This window comes from Myotis nattereri, assembly GCF_964212035.1.
Source record: "Myotis nattereri genome assembly, chromosome: 5".
Lineage (NCBI taxonomy): Eukaryota > Metazoa > Chordata > Mammalia > Chiroptera > Vespertilionidae > Myotis > Myotis nattereri.
The window spans coordinates 4,739,873-4,753,688 of NC_138080.1; positions in this window are offsets into that span (position 1 = coordinate 4,739,873).

Consider the following 13,816-nt stretch of genomic DNA (forward strand, 5'->3'; position numbering starts at 1 on the left):
TCCCTTCTACTCTCTCTAAAAATCAATGGAAAAAAATATCCCTGGCTGAGGATTACTACTAAATAAATAAATAAATAAATAAATAAATAAATAAATTGGGCCCAGCTGGTGGAGCTGGTGTAGTGGTTGAGCTTCGACCTATGAGCCAAGAGATCATGGTTCAATTCTGGGTGAGGCACATGCCCAGGTTGCTGGCTCCATTCCCAGTGGGGGGCGTGCAGGAGGCAGCCAATCAATGATTCTCTCGCATCACTGATGGTTCTATCTCTCTCTCCCTCTCCCTTCCTCTCTGAAATCAATAAAAATATGTATTTTTTTAAATGGGAGGGATATCTCAGCCATGGAGGTGCCACCCGAGGAGCGAGGGGGTCTCAGCCCCAAACCAGGCTCCTCAGCCCAGGGTTCTAGTGCCAGAAAGAGAAGTCCCATAACTTCTGGCTATAAAATCCAGCAGGGATTATGGCTCAGTGAGACAGAGGGCTGCTGGAGTCCTTAGCAGTTCCTCAGACTCACTTCCTCTGAGCTCCAACACTGGGGCAGCAGCTTGAAAGGCACCAGAGACACATGGGGAGGAATGGAATTATCAGGCATCAAGGCAAGACCGGGGGGGGGGGGGGGGGGGCGGGGTACCTTTCTTACAGACAGAAGTGCTGGCAGAGGCCATTGCTCCTTTGCTGAGCCTTGCGTCCACAGAGCCAGCAGGCAGGAGCATTTCTGAAACTCCATCAACTAAGCTCACACTGTTTGCCCACCCTGGTGATGCCCTGAGGCCCTGCTCCACCCAACATTTAGGCCCACACTAGCTGTTTCCAGTGACTTTACTATAGGAATAGCCTGTCTTGGCTCATGCTTCTGATTTTCCCAAAATCTCTCAACTAAGCAGCATCTGGCCTCAGCAAGCCCTGTACCTCTCCCTAAGTGGCCCCAGGCCTGGCACTAACAGCAGCCAGCCTTGGTTCACAGCGTGACCTTTCCTGGCTCCCAAATGTCTTATAAAAAAATAAATAAGATCTGATTCACTTGGCCTGTAAGAGACTTAACATTCTTTCAACCTAACTTTTAAGTTGAATGCATATTTTATTTTCTTGTGGGGTTTTTTTTTTAAATTGGAACAAAGGAAGAAGATGTGTGTGTGTGTTTAGATACCATAAAGACTGTGCAGAAATCTATATGGTGTAAGCCAGGCAGTTCCATTTATAGAACTGTTTTTTATGTAGTTACATGATGTGATGGTAGTGTTTTAAATTAGGAAACCCCTGAGAGATTGTACCTCCTATCAGTGGTCGGCAAACTCATTAGTCAACAGAGCCAAATATCAACAGTACAGTGATTGAAATTTCTTTTGAGAGCCAAATTTTTTAAACTTAAACTATATAGGTAGGTACATTGTTATTAACTTAATTAGGGTACTCCTAAGGCTTAGGAAGAGCCACACTCCAGGGGCCAACGAGCTGCATGTGGCTCGAGAGCCACAGTTTGCCGACCATGGTCCTAGTTGAAATAAACTATAATAAATCATGCTTCAGAAAAAGGAGGGGACTTCCAGGCAAGATGGAGGTGTAAGTAAATGTGTTACTCACTTCTTCCCACAACCATCAAAATTACAACTAAACCACAGAACAACCATCATTCAGAACCACCTGAAATCTGGCTGAATGGAAGTCAGATTTCATTCAACTAGGGAATTAAAGACACGGTCACATCCAGACTGGTAGGAGGGGCAGAGACAGGAACAAGCTGGTCCCACACCCATGTGTGGCAAATAAAAATAGGTCCCTGGCCAATGTGATTTAATGGTTACAGCATCAGCCGTGCACCAAAGAGTCTCGGGTTCAATTCTGGGTCAAGGGCACATACTGGGTGGCAGCTTCAACACCTGGCCCCGGTCAGGGGACATGCAGGAAGCAACCAATCAATGTGTCTCCCAGCGATGTTTCTCTCTCTCCACTTCCCTCCCCCCATCTCTTCCACTCCCTCCCTTCTACTCTCTCTAAAAATCAATGGAAAAAAATATCCCTGGCTGAGGATTACTACTAAATAAATAAATAAATAAATAAATAAATAAATAAATAAATTGGGCCCAGCTGGTGGAGCTGGTGTAGTGGTTGAGCTTCGACCTATGAGCCAAGAGATCATGGTTCAATTCTGGGTGAGGCACATGCCCAGGTTGCTGGCTCCATTCCCAGTGGGGGGCGTGCAGGAGGCAGCCAATCAATGATTCTCTCGCATCACTGATGGTTCTATCTCTCTCTCCCTCTCCCTTCCTCTCTGAAATCAATAAAAATATGTATTTTTTTAAATGGGAGGGATATCTCAGCCATGGAGGTGCCACCCGAGGAGCGAGGGGGTCTCAGCCCCAAACCAGGCTCCTCAGCCCAGGGTTCTAGTGCCAGAAAGAGAAGTCCCATAACTTCTGGCTATAAAATCCAGCAGGGATTATGGCTCAGTGAGACAGAGGGCTGCTGGAGTCCTTAGCAGTTCCTCAGACTCACTTCCTCTGAGCTCCAACACTGGGGCAGCAGCTTGAAAGGCACCAGAGACACATGGGGAGGAATGGAATTATCAGGCATCAAGGCAAGACCGGGGGGGGGTGGGGGGGGGCGGGGTACCTTTCTTACAGACAGAAGTGCTGGCAGAGGCCATTGCTCCTTTGCTGAGCCTTGCGTCCACAGAGCCAGCAGGCAGGAGCATTTCTGAAACTCCATCAACTAAGCTCACACTGTTTGCCCACCCTGGTGATGCCCTGAGGCCCTGCTCCACCCAACATTTAGGCCCACACTAGCTGTTTCCAGTGACTTTACTATAGGAATAGCCTGTCTTGGCTCATGCTTCTGATTTTCCCAAAATCTCTCAACTAAGCAGCATCTGGCCTCAGCAAGCCCTGTACCTCTCCCTAAGTGGCCCCAGGCCTGGCACTAACAGCAGCCAGCCTTGGTTCACAGCGTGACCTTTCCTGGGCACCTCCAAGCCCAGCACAAGTAGCAGCCATCTGCAGATCGCTTTGTAGCTCATACTGGGTGGCCCCAGGCAGAACACAGGCAATGGCTGACCTTGGCCTGTACTTCCTGGGAGGCCCCAGAGCCAGTGCACCCAGTAGACAGCTTCAGATCACATTGAAGTGCCACCATGCAACCACCTCCACAAGCGATACACTCAAGGGGCAGACTCAGTGGGCACCAGAGCCTTGCTGAAGTGAGTACTGTTCTATGGGCTGGGCCACTGCACAGCTGCTGCTCCACTGTGCTCAGAAATTGGTGTCGGTGGTCACAGCCAGTTCTTCCAGCTGACTGGGCAGGTGGTAAATCTCTTCCATTGCCATGCCAACAGCAAACAAAGCTCAACTACAAGAGGAGGGTGTACACAGCCCACATGGGGCGCACACCTCAAATGAACAGCTTGGGTGATTGGGGAGGCTGAGCCACTGGACTCTACAGGTCACTTATTACACTAGGCGACTCTACCAAGGTGGGGAGATAAAGCAGCTCTACCTAATATCTAGAAACAAACACAGGGAAACAGCCAAAATGAGGAGACGAAGAAACATGTCCCGAGTGAAAGAACCGAATAAAACTCCAGAAAAATAACTAAACAAAGTGAGATAAGCAATCTACCAGATGCAGAGTTCAAAAGACTGCTTGTAAGGATGTTCCATGAACTTAGAGGAAAAGTAGAAGAACTTATGAGAACTTCAACAAAGAGCTAGGAAATGTAAAAATGGACCTAGAAACCAGAAAAAAAAAGAACCAGTCAGAAATAAAGACTACATTAACTGAAATGAAAAATACATTACAGGAATCCACAGTGGAGTAGATGAAGCAGAAGATCAAATCAGAGATCTGGAAGATAAGACAGCAGAGAACATCCAAGCAAAACAGCAAAAAATAAATGGGGATAATAGAAGGAGCCTCTGAGACAGCTTCAAGCATACCAACATTCACATCGTGGGGGTGCCAGAAGCAGAGAGAGAGCAAGGATTGAAAAGCTTATATGAAAAAATAATAATAGGAAACTTTCCTAACCTGGTGATGAATATAGACATACAAGCCCAGGAAGTGCAGAGAGTCCCAAACAAGATGAACCCAAAGAGGCCCACACCAAGACACATCGTAATTAAAATGCAAAAGGTTGAAGACAAAGAGAGAATCTTAAAAGCAGCGAGAGGAAAGCACTTAGTTACCTACAAGAGACCTCCTATAAGACTGCCAGCTGATTTCTCAACAGAAACTTTGCAGACCAAAGCCTCCGGGCCGCCTGGAAGGCGGGGAGCGGGCGGTGGTGGAGGAGGGGGTGGCGGCAGCGGCTGCAGCATCCAGTGCTGGCCCAGCGGTCGGCGCGCCCTGCGCACAAAGGCGCCCAGCCCTGGGGGAGGGCGAAGAGCGCACCACAGCCGGCGTCCGGGGCCGGCTCCAGTCACCGCTGCCTGCGCTCAGGGCGCAGGGGAAGCCGCAGGGCGTGCCAGGGGCCGGCGGCCGAGGCTCGTCCGTGAGCCCTGAGCTCCGGACCTGCTGCCCTCCGGGTCGGGCGCAGAGCTTTGCAGCGGCTACTGCGAGGGCCTCGGCGCGCCCCGGGATCTGCGCGGGAGGGCGCTTGCCCGCTCCTACCCGACCTCTCGCACCTTCCCGTGGCGTCCGAGCGCCAACTGCCCCAAGAACGCTCCAACTCCAGGCCACCTGCCGGGCAGAGGGGGCGCTGCTGCTGGGCACCAGCCGTGGCCCCAGGAAGCGAGGCGGCGCCTTCAGGGGAGCTCGGGGCCCCGGAGTGGGTGTCGGCCACAGCCGCCTCCCTGGGGAGTCCAGGACCTTCAGGCGTCCGCCCTCTCTTTCATGCCGAGCCCCTGCCGCTGCTGGACCTGTCCGGAGAGCCATCGGCCTGGCCCTGGGCCGCCAGCGCCTGCAGGACATCAGCTCCCTACCCCTGCCTCAGTCTCTCCAAAACTATCTGCAGTCCCAGTGACCGGGCTGTGCGCGCTGAGGGGCAGCAGTGGGCAGGCCGCTTGCCCAGCCTTTCCTCTCACGGGCACACAGAACATTCAGGAAGGGGTCTTTCTCACCCCGATCCCCCAGAACTTGCAGTTCTTTGGAAGGCCAGTATGTGTTCCCAACTTTACAAATGAATGTCTGTTGCCAACAGTATTTGCTGCCTGAGAAGCAGCTCCCCCAAGTCCCGACACCTGCTTGGAAGCCACGAAGCCCCCGGGGCCTCTGCCCCGGGGAGGGCCTGCCTGCCCACTGGACTCAGCAGCCACCAGATCCGTATTGATCCGGGAGCCTGTTTCCATATTCAAGAGAATGAATAGCCCTAACCGGTTTGGCTCAGTGGATAGAGCGTCTGCCTGTGGACTAAAGGGCCCCAGGTTGGATTCCAGTCAAGGGCGTGTGCCTTGGTTGCAGGCACATCCCCAGTGGGAAGTGTACAGGAGGCGGTTGATCGATGTTTCTCTCTCATCGATGTTTCTGCTTCTCTATCCCTCTCCTTCCTCTCTGTAAGAAAATCAATAAAATATATTTTTTAAAAAGAGAGAGAATGAATAAAACACTGGGGCAGGAGACTGTTGTGTGCCCAGAGCAGACAGGGCCAGCTGGGGGAGAAACTGCCTCTGGATCAAGAATGATGACAGCAGCCACTGGGTCCCCTCGGGGCCCTCACCTCTTGTCAGGGCAGCCAGACACTTGAGGACTTCGCCCCTTTGCAAGGGATGCCCGCAGGCAGAACTGGCAAGTGGCCCGAGCAGTGTTGAGCTGCCTCCGGCTTACCTCTTTGAAAGTCGTTTACTTACCCGTGTCACTGCCTTCCTGCCCCACACCCACTCACTGTCCCCCAATTGCCCCGGCACCTCTTATTCAGGGAAGCGGAGTCTCAGGAATTCACCCCAGGGACAGAGTGTTTCCTTTATTATTATTTTAAGCAGCAGGTGCATTTTAAGAGAGGAGTACTAGGCGAGGGCAGTACTTAGTCCAAAGGTGCTAATGGGGAGGTTGGGGGCATTGCAACCCCCTGGTGGATGATATGCCCCGGGAGCCTTAGAGCATGCCGGGGGTCTCTAGGCAACCATCCACTCAGGATGCAGCCTGGTTGCCACAAAGCTTTATTTGAGCAAACTATTTTTTCACTTTAGGAGGCTTGTACGAGCTTGTTTGTTTCAAATGCGTGTGTGACGTGCTGTTTATTTATCAGCGTGGGGCCCGTGGGGGCAGCCCTGTAACTGGAAGGGTGGCCGTGGGAGGCACCTTCTTCACCTGCTCCAAACCTGGCCCTCTCCCGGAAGGATGCTGCTGCTAAGACTGCCTCCTCTGGGTAGCCCTCCAGTGTTTCCGCTCTCTGCCCAGACTCATTTTTAACTGGAAATTGTCCCAGCAGTGGCATCTCGGAGCCCCAGATGGCACTGCCACCCCCACTTTAATGTGAATTTGACTGATGAATGAGGAACGTTTCTAATAACGTGTGTCACTCAGAAAATAAAAAAAAAAGAAAGAAAGAAAGAAACTTTGCAGACCAGAAGGGAGCAGCAAGAAATATTCAAAGTGATAAAAAGCAGGGACCTACAATCAAGATTACTTTACCCAGCAAAGCTATCCTATCTAATAAAAGAGAAACAAGGTAATTAGTGTACGACCGCTACCCTTCCCATTGACTAATCAGGACGATATGCAAATTAACTGCCAGCCAAGATGGCAGCCAGCAGCCAGGCAGCTTGAAAATAACTTGAGGCTTGCTTGCTTCAGTGACGGAGGACTCCAACGTTCCCCGCCTGCCTTGCCGGCCTCTGAGCTGCAACTCTAAGCAACTATGTTGCAAATATAGAAGCTAAACAAAACCCCAGAAACCTGCTTTAGTCACCGGGCTTCAGCCAGCAGGATCGCAACATTGTTTCAAATACAGAAGGTAAACAAAGGCCAGAAACCTGCTTTCAGCAGCGGAGGCCTAAGAGCTGGAGCCTCAGAGCTAAAGCTGGCCCAGAATAAAAAAAAAAAGAAAAGAAAAAAAAGGAGCGGTTGGGAGCTTTCGTCACCCACCAGCCTGAAAATAGCCCTCGGCCCCTCACCCAGACTGGCCAGGCACCCCAGTGGGGACCCCCACCCTGAAGGGTGTGTGACCAGCTGCAAACAGCCATCATCCCCTCATCCAGGCTGGCCAGGCACCCCAGTGGGGACCCCCACCCTGATCCAGGACACTCTTCAGGGAAAACCAGCTGGCCCCCACCCATGCACCAGGCCTCTATCCTATATAGTAAAAGGGTAATATGCCTCCCAGCACCGAGATCAGCGGAGCCGTGAGGCCTCCTGGCACCGGATCAGTGTGACAGGGGGCAGCGCCCAAACCCCCTGATCAGCCCTGCTCTGTGCCTGATAGGGGGGAGCTCCCCAACCCCCTGATTGCCCTGCGGTTCTGTGTGTGACAGGGGGCAGCGCCCCATCCCCCTGATTGGACCTGCTCTGTGCGTGGCAGGGTGCAGCGCCCCAACTCCCCTGATGGGCCCTGCTCTGTGTGTGACAGGGGGCAGCGCCCCAACCCCCTGATTGGCCCTGCTCTGTGCGTGACATAATTCGGATGTTGGTACGCTTGAAGTTGCCCAGAGGCTCCTTACCCTATCTTCATATTTTTGGATTCTTTTTTCTTTTTGTTTTTTCCGGTTGGGTGTTTTTTGCTTCTTCGTATTTCAAATCTTTGACTTGATTCTTGCGATCCTCTAGTCTGCTGTTGGAACTCTGTATAATATCATTTATTTCAGTGTATGCTTAATTTCTAGTTGGTCCTTTTTCATAACCTCGAGGGTCTCACTAGATTTCTTGAGGGCCTCACTACATTTATCGGCGGTTTCTGTAGCTGGACATGTAGAATGAGAAGTTAACTAGAAGAGGACGTTCTGCCAAGAAAGGACGGGAGCCTGCAAGCAGGCCATGTCAGAACAAAGTCTTGCAAGCAAGACTTATTGTTCAGAGGCAGAACTTTCCTTGAGGTGATAAATAGTCCATGAGGGCATGGAAAATTCAATGGAGGGTGCACTGCTGCAGGTGGAAAGAGTCTTTGTATAACATAGGAAATTAATAGTTAAATGTATAACTTAGCTCAGATGATCTCACAGGCATGCCTGTTAATCATTGTCACTTGCGGTAATCCATTGTTATTTGCTGTACTCACTGAATTAAAGCCTTGAGGGCTATGGGGGCTTTTGCTACTTGCCTGACTAGCAATAGCCCTCTGCTTCTCTAAACTTCATCCTGCATGCCAAGCTTATCTCAGCGTCACCGCTCACAAAGAATATCAACAGTTTCTAGAAAATTCTTGAAAAACCTTAGAAGTGTGGTTTTGAACTCTATATCCAATAGTTTGCTTTCCTCCATTTCTGTCATTTGTGACCTGTTTGTTTGTCTCTGCATTTTTTATGCTTCCCTGTGTTGATAAAGTGCCTTTCTGTGCTAGGTGTCCTATAGGGCCCAGTGGCTCAGCCTCCCCAATTACCTGAGGTGGACACTCTTGGTGCACCCCTTTGTGGGCTTTGTGCACAGTCTTCTTGTAGTTAAGCCTTAATTGTTGTAGGTATCACTGGGAGGAATTGACCTCCAGGCCAATTGGCTGTGAGAATCAGCTGTGTCTGCAGTGGGAGAACTTCTGTGCTGGAGACACCCTTCTGGGGAAAGACTTGCTTCAGTGGGGCTTTGGTGCTCAGTGAGTCTGCCCCCTGATTGTGTCCCTTATGGATCTGAGGAGTTGTAATCTGGATGGTCCCACTCTGACCACTGGGTACACTGGCTCTTGGATCTCTAAGGATGTGCTAATTTAGCCTCTGCCTGAGGCTACCCAGCAGGAGCTATGGAGAGATCTGCAGATTCCTCTTCTTTGTTTGGGGTTTGGAGGTGCCCAGATGAGGCCCAGCTGTGAAGCAATGCAAGCTGCTGTGGGGCCTTGGGCCTTCTTTTGGAAGTTCTGGGTCTCTCTGACCCAGCTGCAGTTTGTTAGATAATTTTAGATTGCAAAGGGCCAGGTCTTTCATATGCAAAAGCCTCTGCGCACAGCTTGGGTGAGGATGCCAAAACTGGTTTGGCTCAGTGGATAGAGCGTCGGCTTGCGGACTGAAGGGTCCCAGGTTTGATTCCGGTCAAGGGCATGTACCTGGGTTGCGGGCACATCCCCAGTGGGAGATGTGCAGGAGGCAGCTGATCGATGTTTCTCTCTCATCGACGTTTCTAACTCTCTATCTCCCTTCCTCTCTGTAAAAAATCAATAAAATATATTTTAAAAAAAAGTTCTCTATCCCTCGCTCACTTTCTTTTCCCTCTGATACCCCTGTGATGTGGATGTTGTTCCATTTCATGTTGTCCCAATGTTCCCTTATATTCTCCTCATGCGGGGGGGGGGGGGGGGGGAGAGAGAGAGAGAGAGAGAGAGAGAGAGAGAGAGAGAGAGAGGAACATCAATGATGAGAGAAAATCTTGATTGGCTGCCTCCTGAAAGCCCCCTACTGGAGACCGAGCCCACAACCTAGACATGTGCCCTGCCTGGGAATCAAACCATGACCTCCTGGTTCATAGGTCCGCACTCAACCACTGAGCCACACTGGTCAGGCTCCAGTGTATTGTTGATGTCACCTATAATATTCTTCATTTCCAACTGGTTGTTATTTATGGTTTCTATGTACTTTATCATGCTGGTGTAATTCTCACTAAGTTCCTTGTGGTTGTATTTATGTTCCTTGAGCATCCTTAGAACCATTACTCTGAACTCTATGTCTGTTAAATTGTTTACTTCCATACCATTTATTTCTTTTTTCTAGATATTCCTTCTTTTCTTTCATTTGGGTGTTGTTTCTTTGTCTCCCCATTTTAGTTGACTTCTTGCATTTCTTGCTATGTATTAGCTATAACTGCTATGACTCCCAGTCTTCATGGTAGTAAATTTCCTTTGGGCCCCAGTGGTATGGTCTCCTTGAAATCCTGAGGTGGCTGCTCTAGAACTGTCCCTTTGTGGGTTATTTGGGCTCTGCTGTTGTAATTGGGTCTTGATTGTTGTCCCATTCATGCATGGTATCTCCTCTCAAGCATCCTAACTGTTAGGCTCACCCTGACCACAATGTGCAAGCTGTTGCACAGGTGCTGACAAAACAAAGCAAAACAGGAAATAAATGAAAACATACAAAAGAACTCAAGAGCAACAGCAAAAACTGCCACAAAAGAAAAAAGAATTAGGAAAGAGAACAAGAATAATAAGAAAAAGTAAAGAATAATAATAGTAAATAAAAAGAGTACTAGAAGAACCCTAGCCGGTTTGGCTCAGTGGGTAGAGCATCAGCCTGTGGACTGAAGGGTCCCAGGTTTGATTCCAGTCAAGGGCACATGCCCAGGTTGTGGGCTCAATCCCCAGTGTGGGCCTTGCAGGAGGTAGCCATTCAATGATTCTCTCTCATCATTGATGTTTCTATCTCTCTTCTCCCTCTCCCTTCCTCTCTGAACCAATAAAAATATATTTTACAAAAAAAGAATGGGAAAAATTATGAAAAGGTAAAAAGAAGAGAAAGAAAGATAAAGCAAAAGAAAAAAAGGAAAGGGACATATATGAGATATGAAAGAATCACAAGAGAAAAGAGGAAAAATAACAATAGTAATAATCCCAAAGCAATAGAAAAGAAAAAAATAAAGAAAATATTGGGAGTGAGGGAGTGAAGTTCATCTCATCAGGTTTAGGATTACCCTTTGGATCTTGCTCTTATGTTGTCTGAGACTGTTTTGTATGCCACTTTCAGGCCTCTCAGGAAGTACTTTTGTGCTAGCCAATGTCAGAAGCTGTCCACGTTTGGCTAGCTTGAAGCGATCCACAGCTTGTGGCTTCCTCCATTGGGCTTGGCTGCCCACAGGAGGGGCCAAGCTGAGCTCTTAGGCTGGCTTTTTAGCAGCATGGGTGTAGCTGGACAAGCGGAATGAAGTTAACTAGAAGAGGACGTTCTGCCAGGAAAAGGCAGGAGCCTGCAAGCAGGCAGCGTCAGAACAAAGTCTTGCAAGCAAGACTTTATTGTTCAGAGGCAGGACTTTCCTTGAGGTGATAAATAGTCCATAAGGGCATGGAAAGTTCAAGGGAGGGTGCACTGGTGCAGGTGTAATGTATAACTTAGCTTTGATGCATGTTTGTTAATCATTGTCACTTGCTGTACACCATTTTGTTTGCTGTACTCACTGCAATAAAAGCCAGAAGGCATCAGGGGGTCTTTGCTACTTGCCTGAGCGAGCGGTAGCCCTCTGCTTCTCCGTATCCTGTCGTCTGACTCATCTCCACGTCTCCATTCACAAAGAACATCAATAACGGGGCCCTAAACTGGGTCAGCAAACATTCAGATTTCAAGGGAAGATGTGGGAGGGGTCACAGAATATTTCCCTATCCTTGGCAGGGCAGAGCCCCTCTTAGGCAGGCCGGTGGAGTCTGCCAGGAGCCAGGAGTTTCTATCAGTTCTTCCATGGGAGAGAAGTGCCAACCAGGTCCCAGGAATGTTGTGGGAATGGCCCCTCCCCAAAACCAGTCCCTGAGACTGCTGCCTCCTCAGCAGGGGTTGAGATGCAGGGTGGGACATGCTGGATCCATAGGGTGGGGTGAGCAGGATTCCTTAGGATGGGATGAGCTGTATATGGGTGAATGGATGGGGGGGAGCGAGGGGGGGGGGGCGGGATTTGTCTTTCTGCTGTTGGAAAGGGCTTGTGACCCTCAGGAAAAATGGCTTCAGCGATATCAGGGATGGGGGAAATGACTCAGCACAGGGATCCTGGCAGCCACTCCCCAACCCGTGACTCTCTTCAACCCCTGTCTTTCCTCAGGTGACTCCAGTCCACACTTCCCTACATCCACTAAAACCTAGGGTGAGTGGCTAAGAACAAAAATTCTGTGTGCCAGCCCTTAAAAATAAAAAGTGGTTTTGTCTCTGGGAGGCTCAGCTTCTTGGCAGATAGAAGCCCCTCTGCTGGTTGCTGTGTGGGTGGCTGTTCCCAGCTCTGGCTGTCTGTGCTGGGGAGCCCTGCCTGGGTCCCAAGCCCCTCTCCTCTCAGGGGTAACCCTCCTCACCCTTGGCCCACTGCTTCTGGGAGCTGGGCCAGCGCCTCTCATGACCCCACCCTTCCTACCAAACTCAAGGTGGTTTCTGCCCTTCCTTGTTTAAAAGTCTCCTCTTGAAAGATACAAATTACGAACAACAAATACACATCTATCAACAAGTTAATCTAAAAATCAAGTGAATAAATAATCTGATGAACAGAATAAACTGATTAGGAACAAGGTGGATATGAGACAGGATTATCTACTGATGGGTTACCCACTCCCTTGCTCCATAAAAGGGGAAGCAGAGGGGAAAGCCACTGCAGTTTTGAGCAAGCCACAGGCTGTGTGCATGTCAGGAGTGGGCCAGCAACACAGCTCATTAGCCATGGGGGAGCCTGGGTCAGTCATGGAGACAAACCAGCCTTCTCTGGGAAGGCTCCAGAGAAACATGATGCCCCAGACTTTAGCGAAGAAGAGACAACTGGTTTCAGCCATGAGCAAGCGGAGACGTCGGGAACGGACTGAACATCCAATGAGGCTGACCAGCTGCATGTTTAAAAGTGCAGTCACCAAGGCGACTGACTGCCCATCCTGACAACGTGGTCAGGTGCAGGCGGCAGGAGGAGACAGTGGAGAAGCCCCAGCAGATGAGCGCCTACAGGAGACTGCAGGGGCCCCGGCCTGCAGCAGTGAAGGGGGATTTGTAAATACTTTGGAGGTGACAGATGTGATGAGAACAACTGCACCAGGAAGAGGGCGTGAACCTCTGGGCCGTGCTGGTCCTGGGTCTTTACACACCAGCCCCCAGCCCAGCGCAGCACAACTGTTACATGGGGTAGAGAGGATCCCAGGAACAGGTCTCTGGGACCCACAGCTTCTGTGCAGGCAACTGGTCACCCGTGGAGACATCCAGAGACAGAATCTCAGAGTGAGGAAAGCAAGAGAGAGACTGGCTGCGGCTTTGAGGGAAGACAGGCTGGCCAGGGAGGCAGAGAGCCAGGAGTCAAGAAGAACATTTTGATTTCATACAAATCTGATTTCATTGAACCTGCTATTATATCTCATTCTAACATAAAATATATTTATGTTCTAATTTATTATTTTAAAATAAATAAATAAATAAAAATCTCCTCTTCAGCCAGTCTTCAGCTGGTAACTCAGGGTGAATATTCCCCAATTTAGTTTTAATTCCAGTTAGATTCTGGGAGGAGGTACAAGAAAGATCCACCCACTCAGCTGCCATCTTCTGGGTTACCCGGACATCTAATGACCTGGCTCAGCACGCAGAGCGTGTGGAAGCTGCACAGGGTGGGTGTCTCCCGTGGGAGGCAGCACATTCCAGCAGGGCTGCTGTGGAGGGGTCCCCTTGAGAGGAGCCAGGACACACCTGCAGGTTGAACACTTGGAGCTGAACGGATCCTCACCCTGATCCAGGGTGAGGAGCTAATGGGTTGGATTCAACTTTGTCATAGCAGGAGCTTCTTGGGGCCCAAGGTGTGGTCAGAGTGGACCCCCTTCCAGGCCTGGTTAGATAAGTCTCCATGAGGCTGAGTCTCCCAATCTCCAGAAGGACTGCAGGTTGACCCAGAGCCTGGCTACATGCCAAGCCCTCTGCCTGATTCTACCCTCTGGCTATAAAGACTTGGTTCTGGGGATGGGATCGCTGGCCTGGTCCTCCTGCCCTTAGAGGAGTCTCGTTCTCCTCTCCTCCTTGTCCTCCTGTTCTCTCTCCCCCTGGCCTCCTGTCTTCCTCTCCCGCTGTGCTGTTTGCATCTTGCTGTCTTCCTCATCCTCTTGTCCT